General features: G+C 40.9%; 1 long non-coding RNA gene across 1 annotated transcript; it reads left to right on the top strand.

Moving 5' to 3' along the window:
- The first annotated feature begins 284 nt into the window (after positions 1 to 284).
- Positions 285 to 4,793, top strand: LOC128077115 (uncharacterized). Its single transcript, XR_008204836.1, has 3 exons — positions 285 to 414; positions 569 to 730; positions 4,668 to 4,793. It is a non-coding gene; the product is annotated as an uncharacterized LOC128077115 (long non-coding RNA).
- Positions 4,794 to 20,826: the final 16,033 nt, after the last annotated feature.

Below are 20,826 nucleotides of genomic sequence, written 5' to 3'. Positions count from 1 at the left end.
AAGGGTGCTAATTAGCAGCTACGCACCTCCTGGCAGGTTGTATGGGCACACATCAAGCAGCACCTGACTTGAATTTAATTAACAATCACCATTTCACTGCTTTAGTATTTGTTTTGCAGTAATACCAAAAGACCCTAGCCAGCTGAAGGCACAGAAGAGAGAGAGGCAATGATAAATGCTGTAGAGGACTAATAGACCTCAGTGACTCTGACCAGCCACACTTGGGCCCGGCAGGTGTATTTAAGATCAGGCCAGGGAGCTGACCTTTTTCCCCATCTGTCTTATGAGTTTGCTTGGTCTTAGCCCTGCTTCTGATTTTGTTTTCAGGGTGGACTTGGTTGTATCTTGTCAATGACTTCTTTCCAGCCCGGTCTCATGGATGTACCTTAGATTCCTGCTTTTGTTATGCCTCTAGTACTTCTTGTGTAAAAATGCTCCTATGTGTGTTCTTTAGATGGTTCATGGTCTCCGTCTGTCACCTTGTGTTACCTGGAGCTGTGGAGTTTCTTAGCACCCAGCTTGCTTTCTCTTATGGAAAGCCTGACTCTTATTGGTCTTTTGACATAAGGGCAGAGCTGCCTACACCGGAGGAATTTCCATCAAAGAGGGAGCAAGGGATAAAGACCATCCTTGCTGTCTGCAGTGAGGAAGAGATGTATTCAGCAGTATTCATCACAGAAGATGAACAGAAGGAAATCATGGAACTACCTGTGGCTTTCTCACCTCTCAGGTAAGAATTCAAGGAGAGAAATGGTTGTGTATAGCCTCTTAGCAGTCAGATAAGATATAGCTATGGCATGGAGCTAAGGACAACAGTACTTGCTGTGCACCAATCTCTGATTGTTATCTCATGACTTTTACTTAGACTCACATTTGTCTTCTTCTGGGCCAAAATTGGAGTATAGGCTCTTTCACGAGTGTGTCTCAGACAAGAGCTCTAGAAGAACTTGATGTAGGACTCCCTTTTTGGGTATATCCAGAGATGTCAGAGTGCTAACAGGAGTTGTGCTGAGCTCACCCCCGATTTTTGCCTGGCCTGAGAAGCAAGGCATGTGCTCCTTGTTTTCAGTCATTGCTACCTACTGTGAGGCTGTACCACTGAGCAGTGCAGATGTGCCCTTAAGTGTGTGATGACATTCAGAAATAATTCTCGTTAAAGGAGGAGGAAAAGCACCAGAGAAAAAGCGTTCTTTTTAAGTAAATAACAAAGGGCTCTAATCTTTGGAGGCAGTTTGTTCCCTGCATGTTTTAAAGCTTACGCTGCAGAAAGATGATACCAATTGCTGCAAAGTGCTCCTTTTATTTATTTTTTTTTAATCTTGGGAAGGGACTGAAGACAGAATTGCTCAGTAGAAGTATCTTCAGGCCCTGAAGAGTCAGAAAGCAGTGAGATCACTTTCCTTTGCATATTTTATATGTCAAACGGCTACCAGTCTCTGTCAGCCTTAGAAACTATCAGAGCCTGCAGCAGACAGCATGCCTCAGCCATAAGGACAGCCAGCTGGGCTGCCCCATCAGGCAGTGCTGCTGAGCCAACTCCATCCCCTAGCACGAACAGCAGGTTGGAGGGAGCCAAGCTTGCACCCTTGTGACAAAGTGCAGAGCAGGGAATTCAAATCCCTCCTGGGGCTTTATTGTGTTCTTCTTGCTATGCTGCCAGCCTGGAGCCTTCACAAGTTCTGTGAACCCAGGTGGAAATACTGTGTGAAACAGCTCAGCATGCTGCAGTGAATAAAACTTTAGGAGAGCCTTACAATTCCCCATAGGGGCTGTGGATGTACATACTGAGATGCTGGATGACAATATAATCTATAAAGCTCTCATGTTCACAGAGGCGTTTCTCTGTAAAGAATGAGGCCATGCTAAACAATGAGAGATTAATCATACCTCTTTCCCTTTCTTCCCACTTATATTGTGGGTCATTAGGTCTCAGGAAGATGTTAATTCTGCCTTTTATTTGTGTAGATAGAAAAAATAGATGAAAGTTCCACCTGGCTGGTGACTGAGTTACATTAAGATCTGTATCAAAATCAGCATTCATTGGTCCAAAACAACAAAGAAACAATGCTGCTTCTTGGGAGAGGGGGATATTTGTCAGGTTAGGAGGATTTTATGGAAGGATTATTTTGTCAGCTCTGCACGCAGCTCTTGCTTCTTTCCGTGGGAGCTACACATGTGAATAACAGACAGGGAAAGCTGGTGCTCCTAAAAACATCTTTCTCGTTTCAGTGATCTAAATACAGCTTAGATCATCTCAGCTTTGTTCTGGGTTGTTTCTTTCAAGGAGGATTTCCTTCTCGGGTGCTGTAGGGTGAGAATTTAGAATGAAGTAATCAAAACTGAACTGATTAGTTCTGAAATACTGTCTTGCTCCAATGCAAATCCCCTGGGCAGGCCTGCATTTACTTCAATGTGATCATGTTCTGTGTCTGGTGTTATTTATTGTGAACCCGTCAGGTCAGTGCGTTCACAACCAGAGCAACAAGTTGCAGTTCACCCTCCTTGCTTTCTTTATCAGATTTTGGTTTATTGTTGTGTTGTTTTGTTGTTGGTTTTTTTTGGTTTTTTTCCCTTGACATGCTGCTGAGAAGTGTTTTGTTGTTGTTGTTGAGCTGAGGTTAACAGTGGTTAACTGAATTCTGCTCGTGTTTCAAGTGACATTCATCTGTGTGGAGGACAGGGCCACCAATACGAGAGTTCAGTGATCAGATAAGCTGAGCAGAAATCAAAAAGGGGAAGGGAGAAGATCCAACGAAGTGTTTGAACTGAGATAACGTTTAGAGACTGGAAACTTACAACCGAGGGAGAAAAAAACTAGAGGAAATTTAAGTGAAAATGGTCCTCTATTTCATACCTATCACATTTTAAAAAACACTTGAATATTTTGTTATTTTTAATATTGTCTTGTCTTATTAATATGTACAATTTAGAACTAGTTCTGAATTTAAAATCTTCAGAAGTAGCTTATAAAGACAGAAAGCTTGGAAAGCCTTGTTGCAAAAGCAGTCAATTAGATTATTTCCTTCCAACGGTTTGCAAGAACGGGCACAAAACTTTACTTTTCTTCTACAGATTAAACTGGAAGTTCCATTAAACTGCTTCACTTCATGCCTATTAGGAAGATGGTTTCACTGGTAACTGTTTCCACTGAGGGTTAAGAGACTGTTAAGCTCTTCGGCTTTTCTATGACAAATGTTATTGAAGTGTATTGCAAAAGCTATTTTCAAATTTTAAAACAGATTGTCTCTGGAATTATGGTCTTTTACACCAACTTTCAGCTTAGACTAAACTTTTATAGTCAGGATATAAAATTCTGAATGCTTGTAAAAGAAAACTAGGCTGACTGTGGGGTCACGAAGAGCAGTGGTATAATACAGCTCTCAGCCTGGGTATACATCTCATCACAGTCCACTATAAGGAGTAAATATTACAATGACTGTTCTTCCTCATGTGCAGCTGTGTAAACATAATCCAGAACATAATAGTCTTAATGTGTAAATGATATTTTTCTTAATGGGAGAGCAGGGATAGCTCACATGTTGCACAAGTTTTCTTACAAGCATAGCCTTAGCGACAGCTACACCTCCTAATCCCAAGCACTTCAGAAACAGAACACTGGAAATACATCTTCTGGCTACATGTGAAATTAGAGGGCAGAAGCACAGGGAAATCAAAGTTTGAGCTCTCTTGAGGTAAGCCAAGCTCCGGGGTCTCTGAAAGTTGATGGGAATGGATCAGTGTATTAAAGACTGGATGAAGGACATTTATCATGGATGGTGCAGGGTTACCAAGGTTGGAAAGACAGCCTGCAGACTCTGGTCCAACCTTCGCATTCAAAGTAGGGCTAGCAGAAGGGAAAAAAATCTCACTCTATTATGTGGCCATTCAAATAAATGCTACCTCTGCTGAACTGCAAGATTGTAGCAGTGCTTGCTCAGCATCTAGATTGAGTTTGATGGACAGCAAGTCACTCTAATATCACCTCAATATAATTTTTTTTCCCTAGATCACAGTGTAAAGTGCATGTAGCAGATGAGTGAAGATTGAGTCTCTTCAGTCACCCTGTTTCTATTCTGCTAGCAGAGTACATATGAATAGCTGCCTTATGACACTTAATATCGATAAAAAACACTTTATTCATAGGCTAATTTTCTGGGGGGGAAAAAATGACTTAATACAAAGTTAGAATGCAGTCTGACTTCATGCATCTCCTCCTGGAGAATGGACAGCTGCCTTTCAGGCTTCAGAGCCATGTGTTTTGCCATCTACTTCCCCTTCTCAGAGAATGGACTAAATTAGCAGAAATTAGTGATGGTAGCAAACAAATCTATTCCAGGGTGAGACTAAAGATTTCTAATGATCCAGCTCATTCCTATTGTTGCAACATTATTACATACTTCTTAGCTAGTGCTTAATTGCTCTGCCACCAATGGAGTTAGCAGGAAAACAATAAGATTAAGAATTCTTCAAACGCTCTGCTCTCTTTAATTAGCTCCTGGCTGCAAGGAACTTGGTGAACTACTGGTGAACTCTGGCTGAGAGTTAATGCTTGTAATTTCGTGCTTTTGAGCAGGATCACTGGTATTTCCTGATAGTGTTTTTGGCCTTGAAGGTGCTGGATAATCTGTCCACTGGAAAGGGTGTTGATATTGCCCTATTTGTTACAGAGATGGTCAGGTGGCAGTGCTGAAGGGAACACCTCAAACTGTAGCAGAAAAACAAACAAACAAAACAAAACAAAACAAAACAAAACAAAAAAAAAAAAAAAAAAAAAAAAAAAAAAACAACGAGAAGCCCTGGATTTCTGCACCAGTCCTCCTCAATCTACTGCTTTCCTTTTCCATGACTGCTCTGCTTCCAGCCTGACTCCCCACGGAGCCCTCAGTGTGCAAGGTTTGTAACTCCATGGTAGTCTTAATGGAGGCATCGAGGGGTTATCAGCATGAAAATAGGTAGAATGAGTGATTAGAAATTTTCTGGAGGACAGTATGACAGGATGAATCTCATGGGCAGGAATTATTTTCCCTCCTATAATCCCAGGGAACCTAGGAGTTTCAATTAGGGCAGAAGTGCTCTGCATTTTCACACATCAATCTTTCATTGGCCTCACATCAATCATTCACTGGTTTGTGCAAATAACTTATCTCAAACAATCTTCCTCCATCAGAAACAGGCACTGTCATCTGCAAACATGCTTGAATATTTCATTGTTGCCAGATGATGTTTTCTTGTTGAGGCTTTTTGTGTGTTTCCTGAATGACATGGAAAGATAGTCCCTGTGCTCTCTGCCCTAATGAGACTGGAAAGCCAAGGTAAAGCCAGGCAGTTGCTGGTGCTGCATCCTAGAAAACCTTTTCTCTGTGATCAGTGAAAGGACAGACGAGAGGAACTGCAAACAGGGAGTTAGTTGCTCCCTTCTTTGACTACTTCAGCCACATCCAACCTAGCTGATATCAATAGTGACTGGGGCAATGACAAGGGTATCTCCAGTAGAATAAACCCCCCTGTAATTCAGGAAAAAGTTGTAGTGATCTGCTACTCCACCTAGGCTGTCACAAGTCCATGGAGCCAGATAGGATCCACCTGAGTGAGCTGATGGATGTGCTTGCCAAGCCACTCTGGACAGGCTCAAGAAGACAAAGTGCTGTGTCCTGCATTTTAGTCACAGTAACACCATGCAAATGCTACAGACTTGGGGTGGTAGCTGGGAATCTGTGCAGAGAAAAAGGATCTGGGAGTGTTGGATGACAGCCAGCTGAACATGATCCAGCAGTGTGCCTAGGTGGTCAAGAAGGCCGATGACATCCTGGCTTGTATCAGCAATAGTGCAGCCAGCAGGACTAGAGAGGTGATAGACTCTGTACTTGGCACTCTGTGAAAAAGGACTTATTGATGTCCAGTTTGGACAACATGTTCACCCCCTTCTCAGAGAAGAATATTGTAGTTGTAATTGCAAGTGCATCTAAGATGTCATTTTTATTCCTAATAACGCAATTATCATCGTGTTCAGTGACAGTAAACAGCTTCTAATACGTAGTAGACTAATTGGATTCAGGTCTTTTTTTAAGTGCATCAGTAGATGAAAAATACAAATTAACACCATCTTCCTTTGCTGCTGTGGTCATAGATGTTTCCCTCTGAAATTGCAACAGTTCCTGAAGACATGTTGAATGTCTGTTTTCGCTCTCTGTCTCATCATTTTTTTTCTCAGTCCTCTGCTCTTACAGTGGAAAAGGCTTTGAAATCAACTGCTGAAATGTGGTTCAGTTTATGGTTCATAAAGGGCTTTGGGAAACTATTTTGTATAGAATGCATGATATAAATATAGGCAGCATATTTATTCCCTTTTCTTAGTTTTAAAACGATACTATTAAGTGGCAAACACATCAAATGGGTAACATAGCTTACTGGAGCCCTACCTAACAAAAAGCACTTAAGTGGATGCTTAAAATTAAGCAGGTGATTTAATCCTCTCTTATACAGTTCTAAAACACATGCATAAGTCTCACTGAAGTCAAAGCAGGCACATTAAAGGTAAGTATATGCTAAGCACTTTGTTAAATCAAGACCTAACTCTACCTATAGTCATATCCATTTCTAATTCTGAAAAACAAGAATGTTGCAAGAGGCAGTGACATCTCAACTTCTGCCCCGATTAAATAAGTTAAAAAATCATGAATCCTAAAGCAATTACATTGCTATCATATTTCTTTCCCTTTAGATTAATCTGAAGTTTGATATGCCTTTCTATAGGATTAATATCTTAACAGCAAGGTAATAGGTAGTATGACATTTAATCTCTTTGATTAAATTCCATACTAAAACTGTCCTATAAATAAAAGAAACAATTGAGGCAGCTATAAATTATCTTCATTGTTGCAAAGTGATGGATTTAGTGGTAACAGAGGATAAAATCTCATGAGCTCATTAAAAGCTATAAGGGCTTCTTCCTTCTGCAGACCTAAAAGACATGGCCTACGGCAGGCTTTTCCACGTTCCTTTCTTTTAATGAGCAGAAACATTAAGAGGAAATAGAAGATTCTGTACGTACCCACCTATTTCGTTTTCTGCTAGTGATAACCAGATCCAAAAAGGGATCCTCTACCTCGGGTTTTATCTTGCATACCTACTGTGGACTCAGCACTATATGTCTAATGAAAGGCAATATACTTTTGGTTAATAGCCAGGATCAAATCATTTGGGGATCTGAGTCTACCACTGACCTCCACTGTGACCTTGGGCAAGTCGATGATGGCAAATTTTCAAGAGCTCAGCACTGACCATTGCAGTCAGCTCACAATGTATTAGCTATAGCCATAGTGCCAAATTAATAAGGTTTGGATGCAGTCCAGTGGACTGTGCTTTTCAAAATATTTGCTTAGAAGCATCAACTTATCACTGACCTGCTTAAAATCTGCATGCAGAAGCATGTCCCAAACATCTTAAGGCTCTGCTGTACCTGAGATGTACCTGAAGGATCCATTTCTTCTTATGCAAAACAAGCAGAAGATTGTGCCCAATCAGAAAAACTTTACTTAACGTAACAAGGCACCACCTCATCCTCTTCAATTAGAGAACCATTTTTACTGCAGATACTGATGTCCTTTTCCTTTCAGTTCAGGAATAGAAGTTTTGGCAGCTGCCAGAAGGAGAACGTGGACAAGCCTTTCATCTGAGTTTCTAGGACTTTCAATGGCTTCTGTCAGTGCATTCATTCTTCCTGTAATCAGTGTCCCTTTGGCCACTTAGAACAAACTGTCACTGACATGAAGCCCATCCTCTAGAAAGGACAGCACAGCTTCACACTCTGTGATTTAGGGTCCTATTGCACTGTCTGCCTACGATGTGTGTGATCCCTGAGGATGGAAATTGACATTGCTTAAAAAAATCAGCCTATTCATGTGATTAGAGATTCAAATGCATGGCTTTCTGCAAATATGCATTTTTAACATAAAAGGCTGCCAGCAGGGAGGACTCCCATGGTGCAGTTTGTAGGATCTTGTAAGAATTTAGTGAGATTAAGTTCCTATAAATTCCTTGAAGCATCTATACAACCTACAACACAGTTCTGCAGTGTGTTTTGTCAACTGAAACACTGCTAGGTCTTCCTCAAGTACCGCTGTCAAAACAGCAGGGCCTGCAATGCCAGGAACATCCAGATTCCTACTTGGGGGGGCTATGGGGGAAAAGCCTTACTGTGAGTAGTGTGGGTGCTGCTCTGCAGGAACAGGCTGAGTGATCTTCTCTGCCATCAGCAGAGACCAGAAAGCTTGTTTCAGCGTACTTAAACGAAAGTACAAGTGCATCCTGACCAAACAATTTCTATCTCTAATCTCAGGAGTTGTCTACAGCCACTCTTCCTTAAATCACACAAAGTCTGTCTTTGCAGAGATCCACTGATGGCGGAAGCATACTAACAAATCCTGTTAAATCACTCCATTCTTGAACTGCTTTTTAAAAACTTTGTTCTGTCTTCCTGAAGTCAATTATTTAAACATGTTCTGTTCTGACCATTTCCCTTCATAATATATTTTTGCTGAAGAAGCTAGCCAATGTATTCTTGACTGTCCTGTTCAGCTGTGCATTCTTTGATTAATATTCCAAGAAAAATTCCCACATCATGTAGCTAAATACAGTTGCTCAAACCAAAGAAAATGTCTGCTTTAAAATTTGTTTGGAAGGCAATAGTTTAGAATGGATGAACCAGAATACAGTGAGCTGAAACAAGACAAATTTGATGTAGTTAAGTTTTGTTTTTGTTGTTATTTTCTATTTGTTTTAGTTCCTTTTCCCCAAAAGCACTTCATCACTTACTGGTATATGCTGATTTGCACCTGTAAATGGCATACAACATTTTCTGCATGGGCTACTTTTCTGTTATCTGCTTTCGATATCTCTGTGTACCTTTCAAATCCTCCTGCCATATGGGTTTCAAGCACTTGGAACTAGTGAGTTTACAAGGTTTGTGTAAGTGAATGTTCAGAGGAACTTCTTTGTTTACCTTCATTGTTTGTACATCTATTGAGCCAAGAGCCTGAGAGATGCTGCAGACATTAATATTTACTAACATCACTGGTGAAGAAAAACACTCAGCTTCATGTAGGCCTCAGCCAATTTTTTTCCCAAAATTTTGCTCTTATAGCTTATTTCATCTAAGAAAACTTCTGTAACACCAAAGACTATCGCTAGAGTCACCTTGAGGGGAAAGACTTCAGCCTATAGACACTCCACTTTTATACTGGTATTTAGGTATTGTTTTGGAGGTTTTCCATGAGATGTTAAGACTTTTTTCCCTTAAGCACTGCATTAGTGTATCTCAGGTTGGCTTGCTGAACTATTCAAAGGATCAGTCTGCATGTTTTCCTTCCAGATCTTCTTTGATTTATTTGTGTAGAGGATTTAGAAAATGAGATACAGAACAGGGACTGCAGACATTGCTGGCAGTGGTCTTGGTCTAGCTGGAGGCTTGAAGAATGAGTGAAAGCTCCAGATACACAGCAATGTATGTCAAGAGGCAATACAATGGAACTGTAAATTCCAAAGTGGGATTGAGCTACACAGAAAAGGGATTTACTGGATATATTTCAACTGACCAGGAGGTAGAATTTGATGACATCCTAGGGTTGACCCTTTTAATATAGACAGACTTGAAAAGAAATATTCTGTCTTTTATGTAATGGCAAATACCCTTGAGGAGTAGGATTGTCAAACAGTGATAATCCTCTGTGTTTATTTCCAAGTGGAGAATTAGTGGTGTTGGGACTGGAATGTTTCTGTCTAGCTAACGAGAGAGCAGAAATACCACTGTATGTCTTCCCTTGCCATTCACTCCTTCCTCCTCAGGCTAGGAAGCCTGAGTTCCCAATACTCCTATTCCACTGCTATGTAGTTGTTTTTTTTTTTTTTTTTTTAATCTATCAAGTTCTTATGATAAACAGGTTTGAGTAAATTTTTTTCAGTTCTGTGGATCCCATGAGAGGTGGAAAAAAAGGAGGGCTAAATATATAAAATAAATTATTCATTCCAAGTTATTTACCCAGCTCTACTTATTTGTTCTCATTTACTTCCTTTTACTTAAAGTAGATCATTCATCTTCTCCTCTTTCCTTAAGAGATATTTCAAATGTTTTTTTAATCACTCTGTACATATGAAAATGTAGTTAGATATTACCATCATTCTGCTGCTTGGGAAGCCCACAACTAGTATTACACACATTGAAGTAAATAAACCTCATTAGCTTTGTTAACTCCATTAATCATAGTCAGCAACATTAATGAAGCCTGCTTTGCTGTCAGAGTTGGGAATAATTTTTCTCATTATTAACTTTTGTGGAATCAGTTCTCTGCAAATTTGTCTTCCAGTACTACTATATGCCGTACAAGGTCAAAATTTTGCTGTGATTTTTTGAAACTTAAGTTTACAAGAATAAAATCTTTTAAAAATATTTTGAAAGGTTATGTGCTTGATCACAGAAGAAACCAAGAATCAGAAAGTGAGTGGGTCAAAACAAAAAAAGCGCAGAGTTAAGCGTCCACTTCAGTTGTCATGCTATACCTCCCATCTGATGGAGGTGCCTTGGAGTGCTGGGCCCCAAATCTCTAATGGAATTTAGTTGTAGGAGTGCTGAGTCTGATGTAATGGTCTATACTTGGAGTTCTGAGGAGCTTTCCAGTCTGCAGAATTAGTGTTTTCTGAAACGCTTGAACTTTACCATACTGTTTCATAACAAGATTCTTGCCGTACATTTATAGACTAGGATTTCCACATTTGGAGGGTACAGGAGGATGCTATCATAGCGATTATTTTAATGATATGGTAACACTAGTTTCTGCTTTTGATGCTAATTTTTATTTTCCAAATATCAGACAGTCTGTTTTCTGGCATGGGTTAGAATTGGCAGCATCTAAATTACATCTTCCAGTAAAACTTTGCAGCTAAAAGCAGGAATAACCAGTGACATGAAAGAGATAGTTTTGCTTGGTACTGGACTATTCACATTAATACACACCAGCCTTCTGTATGTTCCTCTATTTCAGTTCCAATTACAAAATGCTCAGTGTTAAATGTCCATGTTGAGTTTGAGGGCCGATTAATTTGAATATCCTTAAAGAACAAAAACCTGATGTGTCTGCTGTGTGGCACTGCCTCAGTCAGGAAGCCTTGAGGTGTTTCCCTGGTCTCTGTCCTTTGCAAAATAAGATATTTTTTGTTCTTACATAATCAGCTTGTGGTAAGACTTGGGTAGGGGGAAGAATTTTAAAATGGCACTTTAGAACTGAGTAATTGACTGCCTGAGCCTTTATTTCACATCCCTTTAAACTGCTCTGTGGCTAACTTCCCCAATTTCTTTCAGCAACTAATGCTGAGTATTAGTTTAATGGGTCATAGTCACTGATTAGGTCATAAATACAGCAATCTCATAAATGAGGCTTAAAACAAAACAACTATTCAGAAGACTAAAACTCAGCACAGCAATACAAAATAGCATGGATCTCTTGGCCCTCCTTTGTAGAGCCAGCCTTTCCTTGGCTTATTGCTTTTTCTTTGCGCTGAAAGGAAGAGCTGCTCACTCCTTAAAGATGTTACAAAGTCTTGCACCATTCTTTTTTGCCCCCTTTGTCTTGTTTTGGTTTTGTTGTTGTTGTGTTTTTTTGTTTGTTTGTTTGTTTTTTTGAAGCCAGGAGGAGCAGGGTTGAGGGGCTGTCACTGTGGAAAGATTTGAAATTGCTTTAAAATTGCTTTAAGACCACCAGGATCTCATTTGTTTTGCCAAGTATCAGTGATATTCCTGTTCTACAGCAGTCTGGTATGTCGTACATTGGCCAGAGTTTCTAAGAGGAAAGGCTACAAATGAAAGCTACTTCATTATTGCAGTGCTTTATTGAAGTCTTTGAGGGGTAACTAAGGAGGTATTTACACTGACCTTTACAGCACTGGCCTGAGGCTCAAAGCAGCACAGCAATATTCATTGCCAGTGAAGCTCTGCTTACAGGTTTGGTGATGGAGCAGGCGGAGGGAAGCAGGTTGTTACAGCAGTGCCCTTAAAGGTTTCCAGGAATTGATGCTTCAGATCTGATATGCACAAGTGAATGGGGGATATTTGCAACTCTTTTTGTGTATCTCAGCCCTGCTCTGCATAGATGTCACTTTGCCATATAATGGTGACATCTTATTCAGACTATAACATCTGAAATTGCAGAGCTTTTTTTTTGATATCTTGCGGTCCCCTGAACCAGAGCTGATAAATTCATAACAAGGAAAATGGCATAAAGACAGGGTCTTGAAGGCATCTGAGCCCAGCTCACAGGCAGAAAGCAGAGACATAGCTTTCAGAGTGAGCAAGAGATCAGACCGAGAGATATGTCAGAAAGTGTGACCAACTGCATGCAGATGAATATGATGAATCAAGTCCTGAAGCTCGTAAGATTTTAAAGCAAGTTTTGTTATTTTTATTTTTCTGTCTCGGCAGTTCTCCCAACAGACCTCCTGTTGAGCAACAGAAAATCAGTCTGTGGTGCTGAAAATAGAATGGTCCTGCCTAGCCCAGAAACAAGATGATCTTGGACAGTAAATGCAATCTTTTTCATTAAGAAATAATCAATCTCTTTTACTATTTCTGTGCTGGGTGAGTTCTATTATGCTTTCTGAGTTTTCCCTTTCCTCACCTCCTTATCTGCCTAAATCTTCCCTGATTGTCACATTCAAGTATGTGACATTTTCCTACCCAATTCTCATGAAATCTTTCCAGATTTGATGATCAGGGTAGCCTGAGGAGACAGAGGAAAGAACCTATCATCTTGGATTTTCTTTGGTGGTTGAAAAGCAGCAGTCCCAGTAATTGTACTAATTCCTGTTATATTCCAAGCAGTCTGTTCTGAGAGAAGCAAGAAGTAGGAAGGAAACTTTCCCAGCGTGTGGTTGGGAAATTAATGCATTGACCCTGACCTTCGCAGAACCATAGAGTGGCTTAGGTTGGAAGGGACTTTAAAGACCATGAAGCTCCAACACACCAGCTCTGGGCAGGATTGCCACCCACCAGATCAGGCTGCCCAGGTCCCCATTCCACCTGGCCTTGAATACCTCCAGGGATGAGGCATCCACAGCTTCTCTGGGCAGCCTCTTACAGTCGTTGAAGTCAAGTTGCTAGAGGTGTAGAGGTGACAAATCATTTGTTCCTTCATTCAGTGGGGCCAAAGCAATCTCCTGGTTGGCTTCTGGAGATGTGGAAATCAGGTGGGATTGGTCCCTTCCTGCCAAGACATCAGTTCCCTGCAAGAGTTGTCCCCTCAAAGCAGAACCCTCTTGTTCCTGTTCCTGAGGGTTATTCTGTACAGGTCACAGCTAAATGACTGGTTTGAAGATCACTTTTCATAGTGCCTTGGCTGGTGCTTCCGTATTTGAAGGTGATCTGCTGTCTCCAGGCATATGGAAGTCCCACAAGTCATTTCTGAAGATAAGTCCCTTTGGGGATTTACTTTACCTTGTAACTTTTAGGGCCGTATTCTTTACATCCATGAAAAATGAGTCCTGAAGCTTATTTGGTTCAAGAGTAGGGTCTTTAAAATAACAAAATGTTTGAAGAGTTAATGAAATCCAGACTGTGAGCAGTAGAAGCTGAGCTGTATCTCTGATATTGTTTTCCTTTTGTTGTGGATTTGCTCAGGAATGTTAGTAGTATCAGCTTCTTGCATTTTGAGTTTTACCTTCAAGGAAGTGTGACTCTCTTAATGAAGCATAATTTCCAAGGATAGGTCTCCAAGGTGGGATGTGCCAGAGAAGACAAACCAGAATGTGTATTTCTTATTAGATCTATGGAAGCACTGTTCTCAGGACTGTCTGGGGGCCAGAGAGGGGGAAAATGTATCCTAAGAGCCATGTATCTGACAGCCTGTGCAAGATTTTCTGCAACAGGGAAAAGAAGCACCTGAAGTGTCTGTCTGTGAGATGATGAGCCTCCCATCACACAGCTGGATTCTGCCTTTCTACCAACTGTGCTTTCTATTCTGCATATAGATAGACATCAGAGGCATGCAGTGTAAATAAGCATGCTATCAATCTACTGTAACTTTATTTAAGGCTTTCTCATCACGCCAAAATTTCAGGATATTTTTGTTCTATTTCAGACTCTGAGCCAGCCACCTTAGCACTCAGACAGGTCTGGCCTTGCTGAATTTAAGTTGTTTGGATGGGCTTTCATTCCTTTTAACATAATGAAAACCAGAGAGTGAAGTGAGGGGATCAAAGTTAAAATGAGTTCATTGTAGTGCAGATGGAGCAAATTTCAGATTTAGGATGAAAGTCCAATTACAGTACGGCTTGATGAAGATTTGTTATCTGCACAGAAATGTATGAGCAAAACTTCCTGCATGACAAAGTTTAGTCATACCTGCTTTATGTAATTCCATTCGTTTAAAAAAAAAAAAAAAAAAAAAAGGAATTACTTTAAAGGAACATTTATTAAAAAATAAAAAAGTAGTACATTGGGGCTTAGCAAAGAGGAAAAGACAGGATTGAAAGAAGCTTTTCAGCTAGGCAGATAAGCCTGGAAACAGGAGACATAATGGACTTAGAGATCTGTATGGAATCAGGGTCACCAGTGAATTTAAGGAAAACAAGGTGAGAGGATCAGTCACACGCCCAGCAGAAGCATACAAGGGCTTTTGTTCTTTTTTTTTCTAACTGGAGAGAAATGCAGGAGGTTTTGTAGGAAAGCAGTGTCTGCAGTGATAAAGCATCGTGTAAACCTTGTAATTCTGCGCCTCCTGTGAAGTGTGCCAGAACTGCAGCTAAAGGAGCGCATGGCAGACTTGATCGACACTTTGCCAAGGGAGGGCATGAGCGCAGGGATGAAAGGGTTGCCGTGCTCTCCTGGCAGCTCAGATGTCATGCGGAGATAAAGGTTACTGCTTGTAACAAGTCTAATTTTCCAGGGAGAAAGCACGCAACACCACAGCTCTTCACATATGGAAAGTTTTAGTGGAGCAGTGAGCTGGGTACATGCAGGCTTCAAGACTAACAGCAACAACAGAGCCAAGCTCCCTGCTGTTACTGCTCTGCTTGCAGAAATTGCATGCTGCTCCTATCTGGTAAATGTGTGGGGATGTGAAAGGAAGGTGATGCTCTTTGAAAAGTGATGTACCCTGCAAACAGGAATCCTCACCTTGTCGCTGTAGGGATGTAACACTGGACTTTGTGGTGCTTTGATGTTGCATCAGGATCAGAACTAATGCTGGCCACTCTCGGGCTGGGAAAGTCTCTGAAGCTGCAAGGTGTTGTCCAGGCAGGGTCACCAGTACTCTTATGCTCTTCAAAGCTCAACCTTGTGTACCTGCATTATTAGTTTGAAATGTTCAAAACATAATGAATTTGACTCTCCTAGTTTCAATCCCTACTAGGAGCTGATTCCTTCGCAAAGATCATAGCGTGAACTGGGAGAAGACATTTCATTAAATTATTAGAAGTTTCACGATCAGATTGTTACATCGGGCAAAATGGGCAATTCTACGTTTTACTCAGTATTAAATATTTCATCTTTAAATTCGCCAGCAAGGCCATCTTTGTGCAAACCTTTGTGCTAATGAGAAGTTAGAAAAACTGAATATGATTGGGTCATCTCGCAGTTCACAGGAGGTGGGTGAACTCGTTCTTTCCAACCCGCCTAGCAATAGATCGATAGGATTATTTCAGTGCTCGACTGCCAGCTGCCAAACCTCCCAGCCTAGTCACCTAAACACTCATTTGGGCACCAAATTCTCTCTCAATTAGAAAACGGGAAGAAGGATGGGATGAAATGGTGCTGCCCTGGAATGGGCTGTCCAAGGAGGTGGTGGAGTTACCATCCATGGAGATGTTCAGGAGCTGTCTGGATGTGACACTGAGGGACACTGTTAGTTTTTCTTGGGGTTTGTTTTTTTTTCAGCTTTCTGCCCTCCCCGCGCTGCAGCAGGAGGGCAGCAGGGCTTTCCCCGCCTGTGCCGCCCTGCGGGCCGCTGCAGCCACTCGTGGATGACTCGTGCCACCGCGCGGTGCTGCTGCCGCACTGCCGCCGTGCTCAGCCTGTAGCCCGAAGCTCCACAAGCACTGCCTTCGGGCTGCCGCTGCCTGCGCGGCTTCCCACCTACCGGTGTATTAAGAGCTCTCAAAGAGAAAGCACGAAGTGGCCGAGAAAGCAGGCTATGGGGTCTGCTGAAAAATGGCTTCGAACGCACCCCTGACCCAAGAGGCAGTAAAAACCCAAAACGAGGATACTCCTTTTTGTGTTACGGAGCTGATATTTTCATCTGAGGGACGTGAGGAAACAGCATTGTTTTCTTAGCAATCAGTGATCTTTGCATCCCTGAAATCAGTCCAGGGCAATATTCTGCTCAGCTGGCTCCTGGCATGTGCTGAGTTTTGGAAGACTTTCTCACTATGTAAATGATGTAACATTAGCGTGGTTAATGAGGAAATAGATGCTTAATGGCATTCTAACATATTTTCTAAATTGCATTATGTTTTTCAGGAGACTCCAACAGGAAATGATCTGTCTCACAGACTTGAACCCTCACAGTTTTCCCTGGTTTCCTGAAGAAGCAGTGTTTGCAGCAGTGTAAGTATTTCTGCCATACTTTCCTTCTGTTTGACTGTCTTGCACAGTAGAAGTTTCAAAGATTCCAAATTCCCCTTACATTTTACAAAAATATGAAAAGATCAGAGAGGCACTCCTAGTAATTTACCCAGATTAAAGAGCGGAGCAAGAACTGACCCTTCATTAGGTATCAAAGCATGCTCTTGGGAGGGCAGCTGGAAGACACAAGTCTGCAGAATTACCATCTTCTTTTGATCTGCTGCTCATAAGATGACACGTTATTCTTCTCTGTGCACACAAAGACAAAGGTGGAAATCACAGGTAATTCTCACACTTCCGCAGTTTTGTAACCTGAGTCATTTTTGTAAGGTCATAATAATACTCTCAACTTGTTAATGATGGCAATATTAGGTGTGCTTTTTAGGTCTAGATAATTCTGTTATCATTTCTATTTTATTATTTTTATTTATTTATTTCTGTAACCAGAAATTACCCTGAAAATCTGTCACCTAGTATTTATGTCAAAGAATGGCCTGGGTTGAAAAGGATCACAATGATCATGGAGTTTCAACCCACATGCTATATGCAGGGTCACCAACCACCAGACTGGGCTGCCCAGAGCCACATCCAGCCTGGCCTTGAATGCCTCCAGGGATGGGGCATCCACAACCTCCTTGGGCAACCTGTGGCTGGCTTAGCAGTAGGGATTTTGAATGACAATCTAAAGAAAGAACTCCTCATGATAATGAATTTATACATATGAGGCCCAGTACTGATCTCCATGTTCCTAATGAATATTAGCCTACCTAGCATGTGGTCACAGTCAAGCCAGTCAAATACCTAAATTACCTGTAGGTAATAGCTAAATCTTGAAATCGGTTCAATAAAAAAAAATATCCAAACGTGACTAAAAGTATGTACCATAAAAAGAGGTGATGGATTACAAGGAGATCAGAAAGGGGGCCAACAGTATCAAGTCATTCTTAGTTTTTATTTGTTTTTATTGATATTCAGATCTTTTCAATCATAGGTTTTGGAGTTATGAAATAACAGGTTGAACAAGCCTGCACTATATGTAGGCCAAAATAGAATATTTCTATACAGCCATACACGTTCCTTTTGATTCATTTCAACTCCTCTTTCCTGCTCTAATTGTCTTCAGGAAGTCGTTTTGGCAATTTATTTTTTTCCAAGTAACAAGGGGTGAGTGCTTCCATGCTGATTAGCAATTCAGTCAATTCCATCTTCTATTCACTTTTGGTTTTATTTCATCTTCTCAATTTCATCTGCTTTTGACTTCTAGAAACAATTCACTTTGACTTGAAGATTTTTTTCTTATTATTAATGCAATAATACCTTACCTAATACCTTATTAGGTAAATCTTTGCTTAGAACACATCCTTCACACTCACCACTCATAGGCAACCACTGAAAGGCAACTGCCTCTGATGTGTATTTAATGGCTAATGAAAGTCACTTTAAAAAAAAAAAAAAAAAAAAAAGAAAATGATTCCTTCCACAGAAGTCAAAAGATTCAAAATGGACACATCATCCCCTTCTCTTCATTTATATTTTCTTTCAGTTTGGGGTTTGTTTGTTTGTTTAATGTTTTGTTTTTTAAAGTAATGGTTGTTGGTGTTCTTGTTATTCAAACTGTGTGTGCCAATGGGTTGACAAAGCTGCTGTGCTCTGCCCCCCTGGGCTGGAAAAGGAAGCTCCTGTCCAGGCTCCAAAGATCTCCAGTGACATTAAAAGAGATTTTCATGAAGTGGAAGGCAAATGCTACTAAAAGCTGTAATTTTTACTCTTAAGAAATTATGCATATTTAACAGGATGTCTTTGAACTCATGCCACCTAAGTAGAAAAACAAACAGCTTTGTTGAGAATTTGAGGATTATTTTACACAAGAATTTAATTTCTTTAAATAGAAATGAATATGGATGAGGATATTTGAATAGGTTCTGTGTGTTCATCAGTCACAATTGCCAAGCAGGGACTAATCTTAGTGATTAGTAAGGGTAGTGACAAAAATATGCTTGTACCCTGCATGCCTCCTGATTGGCAGTTTATCGCTCACAGAGAACCAGATGTCAAAAGCCATATGCTAACATTCAGCACAGAACAATCCTTTGGTTTACACTCCAAAATGCACCAATGTTGACAGTGTTGAACAGAGCAAACAACGGTCTGAAAGAGAACAGAGTGTTCAGGGAAAAGGAGCGTTCATTGCAGCGCTTGGCAGAGGGGGGAGTAGGGGATTGAGGGGCTGCTCTGGGCTCTGCCCCAACTCCTGACATCTTGTGACAGCCATCAGTGAAGGGCAGATGCAGCAGTTTACCCAAACTGCACTTTGTATTATTTGGCTTAGGAATTAATTTTCCTTTATACAGTGCCTGGCAGTGTCATCCCATCTATTTACTGTGGTGAAGCAATGAGCTTACTGAATAAGAACACAAGAGAAAAAGTATAAAGCAAGAAGTACATTTAGAAAAAAGAAAAAAAGAAAAAAAAGCAGATATCAATTACTTTGTCTTGAGTTTAGATAGGATTTCAGTCCTTGATCCTCCTGAGCTGGGTGAGTTTACTTTTTACCGGACTTGTGAGTTTAGAGTACGAAATTAACAGTGGATTTTTTTTCTGTTACCACATGCTTATAAAGATAATACAAATGATAAAGCAGAAGGAAAAGAAAAAAAAAAAACAACACAGAATAACTCATACAGAGGCAAAGCCAGATTCCACCTTAAATTAAAACCTCTGCTCCCAAATCAAAGCAGCCCAGGGTATGACCAAGGCTCCCTTCATTCCAGTGTAGCTCCAGTGGAAACACTCCAGCACCATGAGCCCAAGATGTGATTACAGCAGTTACTACTAACTATAGCCGTAACACCAAGGAGAAAAGTGCCACAGCCATCAGACAGTAGGGGCAACAAGGGGCTGGCTTTTCTCCCTACAAGCCAGGCGGTAGCAATTCAAAGAACTAGCAAGATTTCCACTCTGCAGTCCTCATCAGCAATTGAGAGCAATGAATAGACCCACCCAGCTGGTATGAAAGGTAATGGTGTTCTGCAACATGCTGCTGCAATCTCCCTAGCATTATTTTAATGTTTCAAGTTCTTCTAGTTTCTGAAGAAAAATCTTTTCTCTTTCAAAGATCAGTTGGGATGAACCGCAGTCACTGTAGCTGCTCTTAAAAGCTGTTATTCTAATTTTACATCCCATTTTCTTGTACAGAGACTAAGATGAGCACAATTTTGTGCCTGTCTGATTTCATCTGCAATTGCATCTATGGCCATACTGTAAATGATAAGAGTCTCTTTGATTCATTTCTATTCCAGGCTGTCTTTGATGCAAGACAAGGATAAAAGCCTTATACAAAAGATCACTCAAGTTCTTTTTCTTCAAGATAAAAACTTGGATTTCTGTATCTTGAAGACACTTGAATTTCAAACTTGTTTTTGGGCACTTGCTTTGAGGGTGTTGGTCTGGAACATATTTAAATTTCAAGAGAAGATAGGCAGATCCTGCTCTTGTAGAGGTGCTGTGCAGCTAGAGTGAGCTTTCCCTTTGCAACAGGGCTTTACAGTGCTCTCTGACTCATTTCTTATCAGGGCACTTAGGGAGCACACCTGCACTGAAGAAAGAGCTGGTCAGGCCTCATCTGCAGTGCTGCATCCAGTTCTGGGCTCCCTGGTACAAAAAGAAAAAAAAAGACAAGGATCTCCTGGAAAAGAGTCCAGTGGAGAGCCACAAAAATGGTAAAGGTCTTGGACCAGCTGAGTGATCTGGGGTCTGTTCAGCCTTGACAAAAGAAGACTGAGAGGTGATCTTATGAATATTTATAAATATCTTAAGAGTGGGAGCCAAAGGGACATGGCCAACCTCTTTTTAGTGGTCTGTGGGGACAGGACAAGGGGAAATAGCCACAAACTGGAGCATAGGAAGTTCTTCACTAATATGCGAAGGAACTTCTTCACAGTAAGGGTGACGGAGCACTGGAACAGGTTGCCCAGGGAGGTTGTGGATTCTCCTTCTCTGGAGGTATTCAAGACCCACCTGGATGCCTACCTGTATAGGCTGAGGTAAGGAGCCTACTTGGCAGGGGGGTTGGACTCAATGATCTCCAGAGATCCCTTCCAACCCCTACAATTCTGTGATTCTTTAGTCCACTTGACCTGATCCCTGCTATTTTTTGAAAAGTTGCATAAAATCTTGCTGTAAATTGTAACTGATTTGCCCCTTTAAGCACATAAATACCT

Source organism: Tympanuchus pallidicinctus, unplaced genomic scaffold, assembly GCF_026119805.1.
Source record: "Tympanuchus pallidicinctus isolate F22 unplaced genomic scaffold, pur_lepc_1.0 scaffold15, whole genome shotgun sequence".
Taxonomy (NCBI): Eukaryota; Metazoa; Chordata; class Aves; order Galliformes; family Phasianidae; genus Tympanuchus; species Tympanuchus pallidicinctus.
The sequence above is the reverse complement of the archived record's forward strand: the minus strand, read 5'-3'. Positions and strand labels throughout refer to the sequence as shown.